At 40.7% G+C, this 19681-nt stretch overlaps 1 protein-coding gene across 1 annotated transcript in view; it reads left to right on the plus strand.

Annotated features, from left to right (window-relative positions):
• The first annotated feature begins 1304 nt into the window (after positions 1–1304).
• Positions 1305–19681, plus strand: part of HTR1E (5-hydroxytryptamine receptor 1E) — a 73644-nt gene continuing 55267 nt past the window's right edge. The window contains exon 1 of the mRNA XM_019743235.2: positions 1305–1835. The gene's annotated coding sequence lies outside the window, so the exon portion shown is untranslated. The remainder of the gene's footprint in view (positions 1836–19681) is intronic.

The raw sequence follows: 19681 nt of genomic DNA on the forward strand, positions 1-19681 counted from the left end.
TTGAGGTTCTTTAATAACATGAGGACTGATTCTTGTTCTGTTTATTTTTATGTAATGCCTCTATCATTAAACACCTTTGAAATGATGACTTGAAAGCACTATCTTTCTTTGATAGGAAAACATCCTTCCATCCCATCGTCCTGTTAGGTTTTAGTCCACTTAAGCCTTTTCTGTTAGTGTAATAGGATGAACAGAAACAAATCACAATTCATGACTATAGTTTACCAGCTTTTCTTTCTCTTGTTCAGAGAAATTCCCTTTCACACCCATCACCCAACCCTTGCTGATCCTGAGGCATTCCAGGTGGCAGGAAGAAGGGCACACAGGCTTGCTTTCTGAATTGAAGAAGAATTCCATTTGTTTTTGTTTTATAATTGCCAATCTACAGACAAAAAAAAAAAAAAAAAACCTTCTCAATTCAGCCATAGGCTACACATAAGACAGACAAATGTGAGGCAGATATTTGGGGGAACAGCATGAGTTGTCTACAGAGGTTCCTGAGGTCGAGTTCCTTTCAGTGTGAAGATTGTATCAGGCTGTCTACAGATCATTTTGTCTGCATAAGGTTTTCTATTTCATTTATTGGCTCCCCATCTCTCTTCTCCCATCTGCCAGGGTTGTAGTTCAAATAATCTTGAGTTTTCCCCCCAAATATTAGGGAATTGATCTATGTAAAGCTTCAGGGTTTCAGAGCCACCCAAGTTCCTGACAGGAAGTAACCAACTAGAACTAGCCCTCAGGAAGCTTCCTTCATCAGTGCTACGATCCTATAAGGTCCCTCCCAAATTAACTTCTCTGGCCTTGCGGCAGGTGGACACTCCTGGACCACTAGGAAGAGCACAAAGCCTTCCGCCAACCTGAAATACCAGCTCCAACCTCCCCACCCCACCCCTTCTCCTTTTCTTCTTAGCTTTCCCCACCTCTCTGCCCCCTTTTACTTTTCCCCACCCCAACTTCCCTCCACTTCTTTCTCACATCCTTCTCCCCATCCCTCTCATTAAGGCTTTCTGTGCAGGCTGACTGTAAATTTCCCCTCGAGGAATGTTGAGTAATTCACCTCCAAAGGGTTTGCCTGGAGGAGCCCACAGAGTCAAACTTCAAACCCGCCCGCTCTTCCTTCTCTCCTCAACCCAGGCTGGCGGCACAGGAGGAGAATGGGACCTGCCTCTCATTGCGCCAACTTGCCCCTTCTCCTCCAGGGCCGCTGCCAACAGAGGGCTCAGGAGGTGGAACCCTTGTCCACACCTCCAACGCGGTCGGCCGGGTTTATAGTGTGGACAGCGCTGCCCTCTAGTGTTTGCAGCCGAGAGCACTGAGGGCTCCATCAGCTCCAGAATTTCTTTTACAGCCTAAGCAAGACCTGAAGCACCTCGGAGCTAAGACCCCCAGTTCTCTTCCACCACCACCGTCCGCATTGCATCCCGGCTCACGTTTTCATCCCACCCATCCCCTTCTCGGGTCAGGGGTGTCCTGAATGGCTGCAACCGGCCGGTTGATTTAATAGACTGTCCCCCTGCTCCTGCGCCTCCTCCTCTTCTCCGCTCTCGCTGCCTCTTCCAGTCTGGGCGCCCAGACTTGACGAAGCGCAGCACCTACCACCCAGCGCGCCGCGCTCCCGGCTCCGTCTCGCCGCAGCCCTGAGGCATCGTTGCGGGCAAGGGACTCTCGAGAGGACAGCACCCTGGGACTCAGCGTACCTCAGAGGCAGGTAATGCGAGAAGCGGTGCTTTGATAAAAGCTCGGGAGAAAAAGGAGCGTGTTCGGAGTCAGACTTCTGGAGCCAGCGGGACGCCCAATTCGCCCAGTGCGACGCGGCTGCACGCACCGTCCACAAGGTGAGGGGCGCACTCGCGGGGGCGACCGTGACTTCCCTGCTCATCCCCACCCCGGACCAGGGGCTCCAGCTCGGCCTTGGGGGGATTTTTGCTACCTCTGAGGCGGCGGGGGTTGGGGCAGGAGGCGGGAAACTAAGGGGGTCGCCTGGTAACCGTACCTGCCCCCTGGACCTCTTAATAAGGAATGCATTTCTCAAACAATCCCCCCAGATGTGTGAACCTGAGTGTCGACATTGTGTATAACTGTGGTTTATGAATTTTACCCTGCTTCCTTGTGAAAGGATTTGAGGCGGCTTAAAGATTTTTAAAATGTGGAAGGGATTCTAGGAGGAAAAACTTAAGTGGAAATCCCGCAGAGAGGGGTGAGCTCCAGGGACTGCTGGAGTACAGATGAGGTGATTTCAAAGCCAAGGCCGACTGAAAACCCTTTGATTAGAGAGGACAGCATGGTTGCTCCAGCCCTCACCAAATAATGATGTGCTTAGTCCTGATAAAGAAAATTCCCAGGTGGAGCTGACTCTTTCTTAAATTACAAAATAAAGCTTGGAAGTGCGAGTTATGATGGGAAGTTTGGTCTTAAGCTATTTCCACCCAATACTGCAAGGTGAGAGACTGGCCCCCCACGTAGTGAAATGAATGGGAATCGAGGCTAAATGCAAGTGGTTCCTGCTCCTATCACAGGACCATACATGGTTCTGCCTTGCTAAAATACGGCATGTATACTTCATGCGTCTGCCTGCGTCCAGTTTTGGGCAAGACCATGTATTCAATCCAACCCTGCATGTCCTTGGGTGAGAATGATGAGGCGGAGAGCGGCAGCATCCCGGGGAGCTTCTTCCTGACCTTCCTCACTGTCCTTCTCTGCCTCCTGCACCAAATCTCTCAGAGTCCACGATGGGATAATGGATGGGCAAATGGTTTGGAGAGGGCTGTTTTCCTCAATAATTCAGGGTTCTCCTATCATTCTGTTTTTACCCCCAGCTCCAAGCAGTATATGCTCTGGTCTGAACTTGACATTGGTTTAGGATATATATTTGCCACAGTTACACATTTGGACATAATGTGTATGATCTTAAACACCCAGGATGGACTTGTGAATCTGGGGCTTTTCTGACAATCCTATTCAAGCGGCAGGAAGCAGGGGCCTGGGTCTGGCTCCCTGTGCAGTCTCTTCCCTGGGGAGTATATTCGAAATCCCTTTGAAATCATATTTCAAATACAAAGAGGAGATTATAGCCAGCCTTTCTTCTCCTGCTGGTGAACTTGTATTCCTGCTGAATTAAGTGAGATGACCTTGTCTTCAACAAATAAATGAGAAGAGGCATTTCAGGCCCACTTAGCAATTTCAGAAAATAAGCCTATGCCAGTGCCTGCCTTTTTCCTCCCTTCAGAACTTTAGCCCCCAGACCACAGAACTCTGAAAATGAAGCAGGCCTCCTAGGTAGCAGCCCAATTTCTGTAGCAGGTTTAAAGCAAAGTATGTTGCTCATTTCTGAAACTGCATAGCACCTCCACAGCTAACCATTTTGCTGCCTAGAGGTGGGAGATGTGCTTCAGCCCAGATATTTCATCACTAGAGAGCTATACAGAAAACTCATTCAAATCCTGATTCATCATTGTTGAGAGAACTTCACGATTATGTCATCCTCACCTGATACGGGCTGTTGAAACACAAGGATTGCTACATAGCTCTATAAATTGAGACTTGTGATGGTAGAGTGGGAGAGGGGCTCAAAGAACAATGCAGGTAAGACTGAGCCTCAGAGTCAGGTATGTGCATGGTGCCAGATTCCTGTAGGTGACATTGTCCCTTTCTTGAAGATTTCCAGGGATGAACACTTCGTAGCTTATTTTTATATTAAAAAGTATTCATATCAACAATTTATTAATACATACACCAGCTGGAAATTTTTAAATTCCACATAAATCAACATCATGAACATAGTAAAGTCTAGTTTTCATTCTTTTCTCTTCTGCCCATGGTGACTTTACTCAGGGCCTGTTCCTAGACCCAGTGTTCCTTGGTGTCCTCCTGGACACACCATTCCCTCAGCACGTGTTGAGGTATTAGTCACAGCCTCCCTTGCAGCTTACCCTGTTGTCGCCTTTGTTAGTCAAATGTGCTATTCTAAACACTTGCTCCCCATTTCTTCTTAGTGATGCCCGGTCAGCATTAATCATGTAAATATATTTCTGTTCTTTGGAAGAAAATAATCAAGTTAGGATGTCTCAGAGATGGTATTTAGGAAGAGACAAAATCCAGGATTCATCTCTAGCCCAGATGACACTGTGATATGTTCCTATTTGCTGCTGTTTGATGCGATTATTATAGGTTGGTGCAAAAGTAATTGTGGTTTAAAAGGTTAAAAATAATTGGAAAAACCGCAATTGCTTTTGCATCAACCTAATATAATATGGAGAACAAAGTGAGATGCATCACTAGCAGCATCTCCTTCCCACCGGGCTCAGTCACCATATTACGCCCCACACTACCACCGCCAAGATCCCAAGTTGTCTCATGGAAAGTAGTTCCCTTTTCAGAAAGCCTGAGGCCCTGACCCGATAGGTCTCTTCTCATTATGCAAACATTCTAGGTATTCCCTATACCTCAGCTTTACACACAGGTTATTTTTTTTTTCATGTTTCTGTTGTCCTTCTTGGAATTTTACTTCTATGCTACCCTTTAAAAGTAAAAGATCTAAATCTAATACTTCAATATGGGGAGGCCTTCCCTCTATTTCTGTAGGTTTATTTACATGAGAAAATAAGCTTGAGGCTGCTCAAGAGGTGAATTTCAACCAAATAAGGCTTTATTGTTTATACCATATGTTCTCAAGGCCATCTCAGGGCAGAGGTGAATCGGGCATCTCATGTTTTTGGCTCCTTTCTTCTCCACCTCCCCCATTTTCATACACGTGAAATTAAGTGAACATTAACTTCAAGGAAACACTGAAGATGAGTATGCCAAATAAAAGAGAGGGCAGATGGGTGGACAGGTAAGAAAAAGCGGGGGTGGGGGTGGGGAAGGGGGCAGCGTTTCTTTAGAGTGGCTGACTTCTCCCTTGTTTTCTGCTCCCTGAGTCATTTTCTAAGAACCAGTATCATGGCCCTGAAAGCTTGGGGCCTAGATGAGTCCACTTACCAAAGTCCATCTTCCTGAGAATAAAATAACTTTTATCAATATCTAATCTACTTTTCATAACTTGGTATCCCTTCCCACATTTTGTGGATTAAGAAACAGAAAAAGAATTTATAAAAATTGGCATAATCCTTGAGAAGTCTGATACAGTTTAATTCTAACTTTATTTTTCATATTTGTTTTCTTTTGTTTTGTTTTTTTGTCTCACCCACTGTGCATTACTTGGTTTACTATGGTCCTTGTCCTAATAGAGTTCAGTGCTTTTATTTCAAGGTCGTGTTCCCCTGAGACTTGCAAAATGAAAAATACACATAGCCAGCAACACACTTCGTTGTTCATTGTTGTTCATAGGTTCATTGTTGATCAATTCTCAACACATGCAGTTGTAGGATTAGGAAGACAAAATCCTTTAGAAGAAGCTGTAAAATCCAATCTGGACCATTGTAAAGTACAAGTTGGAAGAGGAATGAGCATCTCAAGAATCTGGTTATCAGTGCAGACCTGATGGAAGGTCTGTATGAAATCTGACATCAGAAGGAAAGCATTTCTATAGCAAGAAGATAATATTTTGAAAACTAGCAACCAGTAGCAGCAGCACTTGTAGTTCTAAATTCTCAGATCTTCCTATGATCCCATCTACCTAACATGCCTGAATAAAGCAAACCTAGACCCCATGAAATATCTTTCCTTAGCTATAGCTGTTCTTTACTCCTTTATCAGATAACGGGCATGTGGTAATATTTCCAGGGATTTGGGAAGGAGCTGACTTCAACATTAAAGTATGGGTTTTGTTGGGACCATTTGTCCAGGAAAATGAAGTCTGTGTCAAGACTTGTATTCTAGAGAATTCAAGACAAGCCAGAGTGTCTCTGGGGAGTAAATTCCACCAAATGGATAGAGATTGATAGGTACTACCTCCCAAAAAGTGTTTTCAGCTACAATACCATAATAATGTTCAGAGATATCAGAATTCTATTTATCTGTCCTGGGGGGAGGGAAAAAAGAGGAAGAAACTAACACAGGACGAGTGCCTGCTATGCTTCAGGAATTGTGCTAAGAACTGCACATATGTTCTGTTATTTAATCCTCAAAAAAGCACTGAAGGGTATGTATTATCAACCCCACAATTCATTCATTCATTAAAAACCTGTATTTGTCATTCAACCGCCTGACCTTTTCAGGAAGCTGCAAACAATCCAGAGTGATTGAAGTGAACACACACAGTGAAAATAGCTAGAGAGAAGGTTTGAGAAGTGTGCTGTTCATAGAGAGGATCCTATGAATTTGACTTCATCCTGTAGGCCTGGGGGAATCATTATAGGAGTTTCAAATATATTTATTTTAAGAATAATGTACATACAGGAAAATGTGAAAATCCTAAATATTAAGCTGAGCAACTTTTCTCAACATGAACAGACTCATGTAACTAAGCACCACCAAAATAATAAATGCAACACCACCACCACACAAGTTCCTGTCCTGTCCCCACCCGGTCATTACTTCACCCTCCTCCCTAAGTGTAACCACTACCTGTATTCCAACATCATAGATTATTTTCAGCTATGGTACAGGATGATCTTTTTGTGTGATTTGGCTCAATGTTATATTCATGAGATTTATTCATGTGGATGGTTGTTCATTTATTGTTGCAGTACAGCATCATATTGTACAAATATGCCACCATTTAATTATCCATTTTTACCATTGATAGTTATGTGAGTTACTTCCAGGTTTTTGCTGTAATAAATAATGCTTCATTATAGTATTTTAAGCTGTTGACCAAAATAATTAGTTTCATTTTACAGAGAGCTCACCCTGGCTGTAATATGGGGTGGAAGGAAAGAGGTCTGCCGGAGGAAGTTACCGTAATGACAGCGCAAACCAAGACAGTCGTAGTAGACATGGAGAGAGGGAAACAAGATGAATTGAGGTTGTAGGGGCAGAAGGAAATAATAACACGCAGAGATTAAGTGGATGTGAGTAGTGGAGGAAAGTATGGAATGCAGGACAATTCCGAGGTTTCTAAACCTGGTGAGTGACATTTCCTTTCTCCAAGACTGAGAACACAGGAAAATGGACAATAACACATTTGTTGGATCTCAAAAGATTAAAAGAATTGCCCAAGGTGGTTCCAAAGCTGTGCTTCTGCTACAAAGCACTTTGTTTCTCCCCTGGCTCCCATCATGCCCCTTCCTTCTGCAATAGCACCCCTCACACCCCAATTTGCAATGGGTAGTAACCTGAAAAGGAACAAGAACTACTGCATATTTCCTGAACTGTTGCCCTATAAATCATTGGCTTTTCCCTTCAATTTTGTCTCCTTCGAACAGCACAATCACAAGAAAAGGAGATGATGATGAATCAGCTGAAATTTTGTTTTATCTTTTAGACTACAAGACAGAATCCAGGGCAAGAGAACGGAAATGAAGCAAATAGAATGTAGACCACCTCATCTTGTTCTGGTTGGTTCAGGAAGACAGACCCAGTTAACACAAGAATAGGGAGGCAGACTCCAACGCTTAATGGAAGAACTGCCTGACACTATCTGAAAATGCAGTGAGACTGCCTATGAGGTGTGGAGTCTGCATCAGTGGATAGTGCAGCACCCTTGGGGGCACGTCACAGGTTTCTCTAAGAGAAACATACTCTACGATGGGGTGTATTAGGCAGGATGTATGTAAGGGAATGCCCTTGGGAATTAGGCTGGAGGAAGGAAAGGAAGCCAAACTGGGCAGAGCGAGAAATTGAGCTGCAAAGTGGGCCCAACAACAGCCTCAGCTAACCTCATGGGGGGTCTGCACTAAAATGGTCCATCAGAGTTGTCCCAAGCTAGGCCTAAAAGGGTCAGGCTTTTCAATCCCTTCCTGTCTCAGGAGCTGAATATGGGCTGCCCCTGAGAAGAGCACAGTCTTGAGGAGGCAGCTGTCTGCCACTGAGGACATCCCTGAAGGGGCTGACAGCTGAAGGCTGACCTGACCCAGTCCCAGCAGCTGGGCTATAAGCCTTTTCTTGAAGGAGGGATCTAGGAAGCTTGTCTCTGTGTCTATCTCAGGACTTTTTTCATATGGACTTCAACCACAAAGGATTAAACTAGATAACTTTCCAGGCTCCTTCCAATTCTGAGATCTGCATTTACTTAAAATATTTCACTTGAACCACTCAAAATGGGTGGGTGCAAGAATTCTCATAAACATATATGGCCCCTTGATGCAGAACTTCTCATAAGGTAGAGAGGGTATACGGCCAACTGTCTTTAGAAGGAACTTTTTAGATGATCATAAAGGCTGTGTGTGTGTGTGTGTGTGTGAGAGAGAGAGAGAGAGAGAGAGAGAGAGAGAGAGAGAGAGAGAGAGAGAGAGAGAGGATAATACCTGTATTTAACGCTTGGACCTATGTGACAACTGAAATATAACTGAAAAACTGCTCATGAAAAGTCTCTTCTTACTCTCTCAGCCTATGCAACTCAGTAAGTACCCAGAAAAGGGATTTTATGCTGTACACTTTACACTTTTGACAAGGGGCTGCTTGATACTTTTCAGCTTGAAGAACCTCTCAGAGCAGATTCTGCTGGGAATATCCCTGCTTTCCCGTCAGACACAGCAGCCCCTGAACTGGAGACACGGCCCCTGACTTCTTGGTTCAGTGCTGGGGCTGTGGCTTCCAGCTTTCCTATTTAGTGAATTCCGACCAAAAGAGCCACTCCACAAAATTTTAATGGCCCAGAAAGGGTAGAATCACACTGTTTTCTGCATCCATCCGGCTCCATTCCTGGGTGCTACTTACTTTTTCTCCCAGTTTCGTCTCATTTCAGAAATAGTTGTAGTGTCTGCAGAAGCATCATTATAAAAGAACATGGTTCTTTAAGAAACTGTCACTGATTTCTGGCCTTTGTTGTATTACTTTTCTGTAACACTCTTACTCCAATTCTCTGGTTTGTTTCTATTGATTGTAATCTGATGCTCCCCCCTCACTGTGTTCTTATCACCTAAAGCAAATTCTTTCTTTGATGGCCTTGTGCCTCAGTTGTCCCACCTCTAAAATGTGAGTGACAATTCCTGCCTTATAGGCATACTGTGCGGAGTGAAGAAAGGGTAATGCAACATACACTGTGAAGAAATGGGAGGTATTATTACAACTATTATCTCCATAGTTATTCTTGTATGGGTGTTGTAGAAATAATACTGAATTTAAGTGAAGCATATGAAGCTGGCCTTGTAGAAAATAAAGAGAAATGGGTTTGGGCTGAGTTCCACTGCTTTGAACCCTATTGACAAGAATTTTTTTCCCTTTTACTTATAATACTGCCTCAGATCAGGTATGTCTTCAAGCCCTCAGAGAATGCCCTTGAGTGGTGCTTTCTCCAACCATTGAATCTCCACACTGAATTTACTCACAGATACCTCCTTTATAGATGTGGAAGCAGAGACTGACCCCAGGATGTGATTCCAGTTCAATTGGCCATTGCTCGGCACCCAGAGAGTCACATGATTTCCACATGCTCTGTAGGGGTTGCTCTCAACCTTAGTGAGCAGAAGAATCACCTGGATTGCATGTTAAACCTCAGACTCCTGGTCCCCACCTTCAGATCCGCTGATCAGTAGGGTGGGATGAAGCCAAGAATTTGCATTTCTCACAAACTCCCAGGTTATGCTGACGCTGCTCATCTGCAAACCACGCTTTGGGTGGCATGAAGCTACCGGGGTCAGCATAACATAGAAAACTATATGTTTTTGTTACAGCTAAAGAAACAGAAAAACATATAAGGGAACTGACTCTCAAAGAACTACAGCCCTGATTAGAGATATGTAATCTTTAAGCAAGGAAACATGTTGCTCTCATATTGCAAATATTCTATTACCAGAGTCTACTTTATGGGGAAAGCAAACTGCCTTTAGAGGTGAGCAAGAAGACCACATCAATGAGCCAATGCCCATCTCAAAGATTACCAAAAGTTTATAAAATTCAGTATAAATTCATAACTTTTGAAAACTAATAAACTAGAAATAGAAGAAATAAATTTCCTTATAAACTAGAAAGGAACAGTTTGTCACAATAAGAACATCTTTCTGAAACAAAAGCTAACATCATTCTTATTGGTAAAGCACTATAAAGATAGAACAAGGATGCCTGCACTGTCATGCCTTCATTATTTAACACTCATCTGAAAGAAAAAGGAAGGGAAGGAAATGGAAGGGAATGGAAGGCGTGTTATAAATTTATAAATTCTGGTCAGGCAGTAGCTGTTTATTGTTTACCGATTATCAACTAGGAAAACTCAAGTGAATAAATGAAAATGCCATTTTAAGGAATGGGAGAATTCAATAAGATGAGTAGCTACAAAATATACAAAACCAATAGCTTGCCTGACTGCCAACGATACAATTGCAGGGATTTATACTAAGCTTGCAAATCACTGTGGAGAAAACAGGCCTGAGAAATGGAAGAAGATTCTGTCAGAGTCCAAGAAGAATGAGAAATGAAAGCCTGCCTCATCTGAAGAAAACGGAGGAAGAGGACCACGTAGGAAAGGACTCCACATTCCAAAACTCATTCCTATGAATTCTATAATATTTATCCCTACAATACAGTGTGGCATTGTAATTAATTATCTCCTGTACTATCATAAATGAACAGAACTGTATTCTTCCTTAAGTAGCTTACATCTTAAAACTTTATTACATACTGCAAATTTTAACGTGGAACTCCGCCCTACCAAAGGAAATTTTTGTCACCTGGCACGAGAATTTGACATTTAGAGAATTTGATCCATAAATACTCCGGCATAATTTAAGTAACCATTCAGGGAAAGAAATAGGGTTTCCTCTTTGATTATGTTTTTGTTAGAATTATTTTAACTTTTTGCTGACTCTGTCCCTGCAAAACTAATTCAATTCCTTATACAGATGCTCTTTTAAAAATCTAGTATTAAATAAAGCATTTAATAAGTAATTGGCCATTTTGCAAATAAATTTACAAGTAAATATCTTTCAGAAAAAAATTTAAATAAAATTCGTATTGGCATATTTTATTTCATAGATTCTAAACTGGTAAATCAATGCAATCTCCTCACCCATTCCGTGACATGATAATCCTGTTTCCAAGGCCACCTGAGGCCTTATTTTATACTTAAGGCATTGGAGGACCAAAATGGACTGACTCCAGGGTTTGGTGATTTACATATAAATAAAGCATCTTACTAAAAAGGGATGAAAATGACTAGCAAAAACAAGAATCTCAAAGCTCTTAAGATTTGATTTGTTTTTCAATTTGGTAGCAGAGGCAATGCTCCTGTGATGCAGATGGAACAATTTTCTCCAGCACATCGTGGCAATTTATACCATTATACCAAGAAGGTGATGGTCAGCCAGGTCCCAGTGACTTTAGGATAATCTCTCACATTGCCTTGAGTGTACTGAGTGCTTCTTTCTCAGACATATATAACATTAGCCTGCATCTAATTAATTATAGACAGTTCCATATTATGGTTATTATGATTGCTACACATTATTGTTGCTGTATTAAAATATGTGGATTTTGTAGCTTATCGTTTACCTGTCTAATAAAAATGAGTATGAATCTAATGGTGAGGAGCATGCAGCAGAGACTTAGGGCCAGACGACCTGGGTTAATGTCCCCACATCCTGGCAGTGTGAGCTGACTAGTTTGTCATCATTACAACAGGACAGTAATACCTGCTCTGCCTACCTTAGTCTCCTTTCAGGGAAGTTTCTCAAATCCAAGTGTGCTGTTGAAATTCATCCTTTAATTATCACCTGTATTAAGTCAAACTGCTTCTTGTATCATTTACAAGGGCAATTCAGCATGGGACTCAAGCCCAAATTCAGGTGTCCAGGGAGTCAGCTTCTTACCCCATCTCTGTCAGTTGTTAACTACTTGCATTAGGAAAAATTACTTCACCTCTCTAAAACGTAACTTTCTCAGTTGTTAGGTGGGGCTGGCATAATAGTATTACCACATAGGGCTATTATGAGAATCAAAAAACATGCATTACAAATTACCCCAAAGCCTAATGGCTTAAAACAACAGATTTTTATTATTTCACACTTCATGTAGGTTGGGAATCTGGGCATGGCTTTGCTGGGTCCTCTGGCTCAGGTTTCTCACAGGGCTGCAAAGTGTCAACTAGGACTGCACACATCTCAAGTCTCAACTGGGGGAAGACATGCTTCCAGAGTCGCTGGCGTAGCTGTTGACAAGCCTCAGTTCCTGGCTGGCTGTTGCCTGGAGACTGCCGCTCATTGCCACATGGGCTATTATCAACACCCTGCTTTTCCCAGAGGTTGCAGCTTGCTTTCTCCCAAACAAAGGCTAAGAGTGAGAGATTCCAACATGGAAGCCACAGTCTTTTTGTAACCTAATCGCAGAAGTGACATCCCATCACTTCTGCTATATTCCTTTCATTAGAGGCAAGTCACTAGTTCCAGCCCACACTCAAGAGGACACAGTGAAAGAAGGGTCTGAATACCAGCAGCAAGGGATCCCTGCGAGCCATCGTAAGGCTGCCTACCACAACACAATAATACACAAAAAGCGGTTTGATAAGGGCTCAACTTAGTGTCGGCTGTTGATATTATTACCTCATAGAACTGTTCTTACGCTGAAATGAGATCATCCAGGTTTTAAAAAATGGTAAAATGTAAAGATCCACGCAAAAATCAAGATTTTATTAGTTTTATTAACATTGAGAATCTAGTTCCCAGTTGCAAGTGGTGATATAAGAACAGCAAACCAAGGTCTAAGAGATCTGAATTCTACATCTTACTCTGTGTGTGACCTTGGAAAACCATTTATTTGTATCATGCCTTAATTTTCTTATAAGAGCAAAGGTAATAATAGTCTTACCAAGATAAAATGTGATAGTATACATAAAATTATGCTGAAACCTAAAAATTAGATGATGATTAAAATTAGATGATGATGATGAAGATGGCAAAAATATGTAAAAAGATTACGTATTTCAGCTACTGCTTCTTGTTCCTGTGTTAACAATTGAGCTAAATAGGTGTGATTTTTATCAGTTTTATTTAAATGTTTGCATTAAATCCTGCTACTCCCAATTTTTACAGTAACTTTGTATGGCTTAATCTAATATTGCTTTGCACATTAGCTATGCTGCCCTGAAAGGTGGATGCAAATAGAATTTTTGGAAATGGACTCATAATTCAAATGCACAGAGAGGGTTTCCATATATCTAGTGGAATTTTACCATGCACATGAGATATTGTAACATAATTAGCATTTCTATAATGTAAATCATTATCTTTATCTAATTAGCTTGAATTATCTGACATTATATCAACTGCTCTAGAATTAAACACACCTGTATAAATATTCTTCTAGTATATAATCAAGCCTTATATTTATGAAAGAAGGAACTTGCAAAACAGCCTTTTGAAGTAGACAAATATAACCAACTCTTGGTTATCTCAAAGAGTGTTTTATGTTTGATTCTAGTGCTACCTACATTTCTTCTCTCACTGTAAACTGACACAAATTTACAGGCACAAAACAAGTAAAGTTCAAAACCCTCTGTTCAACAACTTTAAGGGTTTTTTCCCTTGATTATAAAGGTATTACATATTCATTGTAGAAAATGTGGAAATATAAAAACGTATACAGATCATCAAAATTACTGAAAACCCCACCATCAAGAGATAGTTACTATTGAGACTTAGGTACATTTCTGCCTCCCCTGTGTTTTTCCTCTATATAGGCAGAAAACAGATTTTTCTTTTTTAATAAAATTAGAAGCATACTATGTATTTTTTATCCAATTAACTTTTTGCAATTGACATTTTATCTTCAATACTTTCACATATAATTGAATATTATTTAAAAACATCACTTCTAATAGGTGTATAATATTCTATCATAAGGATATATATGCCATAACTCATTTAACCAGTCATTGCTATTGGACTTTTAGGTTGTCACCAGTTGTTTGTTTTTTAATATAGTACTATAAAACTAGAGTGAGAAAAGAAATTTTCACATAAATCTTTGTCCTTCATGATTCTGATTATTTTAGTAAAAGTTCTGTAGCAAAGGAAGTCACTAGGGGGAAATGAAGTTTGGTCATTTAAGTGCGGATAGGATTTATATATACATCATAACCTTCTCTTCCCGCTTCCCTTCCTTCCCTTCTTTGGCAGAAGTTTATAGGCTTTTAGTGCTGGAAATTGCCAAAGCAACAATCTAATTGGGGTGGCCATCTGTGGTTTCTGGCCTATCCAGCACCCATCCCCCTTCTATGGTAACAGTGCCCTGACTTTCCTTGAGGAACCACGTCTCTTCACGCTCAGTCTATATGGTTCAGATCAAACTGAACGCACCCTTTACTCTAAGAGTTGCATGTGACCCAGACCAATCACATCATCTTGCTCTCCTGGTCACTGTGCTTAGTTCAGGGATGGCCCATGATCCAGAGCAGACCATTCAGAATCAATGAAACTCAGTTCAGGGGCTCACAGGGACCATGAAGGTATTATATCTATACTGCTTTGGAGATATGAGGACCTATGCCTGGAACCACTGGGACCTGGCATAAGGGCAGAGCCTCCTAAAGATAAAAGCTTACATGGTGAGAAGAAAACATGGAGAAAGGTTCTTGAGTACACTTGTTTGAGTTTTTAGATCTACCCTGGACATTGAAGTTTCCCAAGCAAATACATTCCCTTTTATTTTGCAAAAAAAACAATTTACGAGGATTTCTTTCATTTGTGTTCGAAAGGATCGTCACTGATCCAGAGATCTTCCACCCTCAATCGATGAAAATGAGTGGTGATTAAGATAGTAGAAGTACATACTTTATAACTTTGTGAGGTGTGGTTAAGACAGATCTGGAGCTAAACCCTAGTTCCATCACTCAAGCTACATGACCTTTCCCCACTCAAGGCTAATACTTACCTAACAAGGTTTTGAAGGGTTAAAGTTACTATGTGAAAATAATGTTGCAAAGATTTTGTAGGGTGTCAGATGGGCACTTGTCTTATTAGGGAGACCACTTCATGGACAGTATAGATGCCTGACCACTGCTCAGTACACCTGAACCTGAAGCTGAATAATATCGAATGTCAACCATAATTTAATACACATATATGGTCACAGGATGTGGAGTACAGCATAGGGAACAGAGTCAATGGAATTGTAACAGCTGTATGCCATGTCAGAAGGGTAGTAGAATGGGGGAGGGCGGTTATCACTTTGTGAGGGATGAAATGTCTAACTGTTACATTGTTTTGTAAACCTGAAACTAACACAAAAAAATAAAAGAAAGAAAGAAAAAAAAAGTGCTTAGGGCAGTGCCTGGCACCTCGTATGTGTTCTAGAAGTGTGGCCTTGCTGCTACTGTTCTTACTATGAACGTGAAACACTGGAGGGTAAATTTCTCACATGCAGGGATTCATTGGCCAAGCTAAAATTCCAGCTGAGGTTGTCTCTCTTCTCTGCTTAGTGGGCCTTCTCAAAAGTTAACCACGCCGTCATCTTTATGACAGATTTAAGCATTAAGCTTTGAGAGGTTTTCTGTCTATATATTTGAATGTTTCTGTCAAAAGCATTCGAGGGAAACCTGGAGCCCACAAAATAGGTTTATGTTATTAGCAGTGACCAGACCCTATTGTTAGAACTGTAGTTTATAACTTATTTCTGAATATAACTTATATAACTGAATATCTTTTATTATAAGAAATTTAGTTAAATTCACTTTTTACTTAAAATTAAAATATGTTTCATTGCAATTTCTATTATTACAAGTGACTGAAAAAGAAATACTTGGTACTCTTCCCAGCTTTTTATTGTGTAAATAAAATATACCTTCCCTTCCCGGTTGCACTTACAGAATGCTTAAATCATTCTCTATTCAGTTAGTAGGCTCCCATTACCTACTGAGCACTGGGTGAGCATGTTTGCTGGGAGAGGCAGCTGGTCTCTCCCAAATGTAAATCAGATTTCATCACGTCTGGCTCAGAGAGAACGTGGCATATGGCAAATGAATACACAGCTGCCTGGTGAATTTTTCCACCGAGAATTAGTCTAATACCTAAATGCACAGTGAATAAAACATTTTCTGAATAAGAATATTATGTTCAAATTCCTTGTCACTGTTAAATATTAAGAGTTGGGTCATTCTTTTGAATTATAACAAAATCCCACTATCTTACTTGAAAAGGTACATGTATTTACGGTCATACTATTCAAGTCCAGGCTGACTTTTAAATTCTATTATTCGAAAACATTTTCAGACAGCTACTATTGCCTGTTATTAAAATACAAGCTCTTCCTTGGATAGAGAAGTTTTCCGTAAGACCTTGGAAAGTTCTGATAGAAATGGGGGGTGTGGAGGAATAAGGGTGTGGGGGGAAGTCCCTGGTCCTGGGCTTTGCAATAGTCAGGTCAGAGTTCAAACACAGCCCTGCCACTTCTTGGCTTCCTGGCACTGAGCAAGGTACTTAACTACCCTCTGCCTTAGTTTCCACATTTGTAAAATGATAGTAATAATATCATGCAATGATGATGATAATATGTACAAATCTCATCGGATTGTTGGAATGAAAATGAGAAAATGCATACAATGCTCTGAGCATAACACCTGCTGCATAATAAGCACTCAAATATAATGACAGCTGCTTTGTTGTTGGTTCTAAGGTTTTGCTGAATTATCTTTGTAACCATGGCAAAATTATCAAACCTTTCTGGGCCTCAGTTTTGTCATCCTTACAAATAAGTTACCAGATTCGGTCTAAAATGCCTTTCAGGTCTAAAATGCCATGGCAATGCCTACAGGTGTGGAATAAACCAAAAAATCTATCACAGTGTCAGAGTTGGGAGAATTTTTTTAACCTATTCCTTCACAATGAAATCAAGCTGCTTCCATTCTCCAAAGGTGATCATCTCCTCAGGTGAAACAGCAAGGTTCATCCATTCATAACTTTTCATTCATCCTCTACTCAAATTTTTCACCATTTGTTTGGGGAGGAGAGTTCAGTGGCTTGTGGAAGAACTTTCCTCATCATGGTGACTTTAATAGTATTATTGACATTATTTCAGATGCCATAATGAAGCCTTATCATAACTGAAGGGATTCATGATGGGACAACAGAGACAAAAAAAAAAAAGTAACCAATTCAAATATGAACTTAGTTAATGAGGATCACCAAGGTAGATTTTTCCCCCTCTCAGTTGCTTTGGCAGGGTGGGTGTTGGATGCACTGTGTAGCTGTGTACACTGACCAAGCTAACCTGAAAATCTCCTTATCAGACCTTAACTTTGTACTTCACCAACACAGCCTTTGAAGTATTTGTTTTTCCTTTCATAAAGAGTTTTTAAATTTTTTTGCCTCCAAAAGTAAGAAATCAATTTAAATAGCATTACTTCTAACGTTGACTCTGAGAGCCTCTGTACATTATCATTAAATCTAAATTGATAAGTATTTTTTTCCTTAAAAGTTGCAACTTTTAAAACTAGTGCCATTTCTTATGTGAATAACTATGGTTATATTGATTTATGAACTCCAGGAAGAATTACCACGAGGGAAAAAGAGGCTACAAGAGCGTTAGTCATTAAGCAGATTTTAAACTGGTAATAATGACCCTCTTACAACATTTGTTTATGTGCTAACTGATATGTACACTAATTTTTCCTAAATGAATTGTAGATTGATAAAGGACATATTCAAAACTCAATTCACTGGAAGAATAAACAATAGCTATGTCTATTTAAATATACCCTGTGAGATTGAAAAATGTTGTTCTTCTAATAATATAAATGGAATTTAAAGTGGTACACAATAGTTTTGGCCCCCAGATTGACTATTGGCATAAGTACCAATAAATAAAATAGAAACTTGATACAACCAAGTGCTGGCAAATATCCTTTTATTTGATTGTTAAGGAACTCATAAATACCTTTTCATTAATGTGAATTTTTCTTTGCTGAGGCTCTCTTGATTACAAGTAACATAGTCGCATTTCAAATTATCTTAGTCGTGAAGGGAATTGATTGGAAGATGCTAGGATACCTGGTGGAATTCAAGAGCCAGAACTAGCTGCTAGGCAGTTATGGAGAGAGAACCTGGAACCCAGTGAGTATGTGTCTCTCTTTTCTCTCCTCCCCTCTCTCCCCTAGCTAGCTCTTCTCCTCCCCTCCCCTCCCTTCTTATCCTCTCTCCTGTTTGGTTTTCTGAGCTTCTACATGCATGTGGCCAAATACAGGTGTTCCACAGCTCCTTAGTTTATATGTCCAGATTCAAACAACTCAGCATCTCTTACTCACAGTTTCAAAAATTTAAAAAGACACTGATTGGCCCAGCTATAGTTATGTCTCTAGCCCTGGCCCAGTCAACAATGTCCAAGGAGTGAAGTTATGGAACACAAAAATGGTTGCTGGGAATCTAATCCTAGCAGGAGGGGAACAGTGTGCAGAAAAAAAAAGGATATGGATTGCAGAGATACTCCCCCAAATTGTGTATTCTTCCTTTTGGCTGGCACATGTGTGAGCACTTGCATGCACACGTGCATGTGCACACACACACACACACACACACACACACACACACACACTCCTACATTTCTTCCCATTTATTAAGCACTCTCCCTGCCATACATGATTTAACCATCTTACGTTAAACTACACTCTCACCCACGCTCTTCCTAAAGGGAGATAATCCAATTAGTCAGCTAGTAACTGAATTAAAAAATGTCATCAAAGGGCCCCTCTTCTCAAAGTGAATGATTTCCAGATTAGTCCATTTTCCCTCTAGATCAGACTCCATTTTGTTCAAACAACACTCCTTTCCACCTCATAATACAGTGTTTAAATGGAAAAATTAGCTAACAGACCCACAAACATTCCCACTTAGAAAAAGATACAAAATGCAAAACTCTTCACTGCAACCATACATTGACTACCAGAGCAGAGAATGTATTGCATCCCTCAGGACAAGGATCAGGAGGTAAAGGGTATGAAAAACATGTTTTACTGGCATCCATTGGTGGGTTCCTTGCCTAATCAGCTGTTTCACTACAACATAATACAAATAAGGGTATTCTTTCTGTATGCCGCCCTGAGAGATTCAGCCACGTGTTTCCATATCCTGTAGCTCTGTTCATTCTAACCTTCACTATCGATACAGTTTCTCTCTTAGTCAAGAGTCTTCATGTTGTAAGTAAAAACAAGCACAGATACAAACCCACATACTTCAAGTTAGCTTAGGGAAAAAATAAGTTGGAAGGAGTGTATCAGAATGGTACAGGGATGTATCAATTAGCTTTTACTGAATAACAAATGACCCCCAAAACTTAATGACATAAAACAGCACACCTTATTTAACTCAATTTGGGAGATTGGCTGGATAGTTTTTCTGCTCTGGTCCAGCTCAGCTGGTCTCTGCTAAGATTGCTCTTGCATCTGCACACAGCTGGCAAGTCATTTATAAGCCTATGATCTAGTATATTCTCACATTTCTGGTGTTTGACAGGCTGTCAGCTAGTGTAAAGGAAGCAGGTGGGCCATGTGGTACTCGATATCCAGGATACTAGACAAGTGTCTGCACGTGGTGGTCAGAGGAATCCTAAAAGAGCAATGGAGGAAGCTGAGAAGCTCTTGAGACCCAGATTCAAAAGTCACACAGTTCCATTTCTGCCATATTCTATCAGTCAAAGTAATTCATAAGGTCCACCTCCTGAT

Source organism: Rhinolophus sinicus, linkage group LG05 (genome assembly GCF_036562045.2).
Source record: "Rhinolophus sinicus isolate RSC01 linkage group LG05, ASM3656204v1, whole genome shotgun sequence".
In the NCBI taxonomy this organism is placed as follows: domain Eukaryota; kingdom Metazoa; phylum Chordata; class Mammalia; order Chiroptera; family Rhinolophidae; genus Rhinolophus; species Rhinolophus sinicus.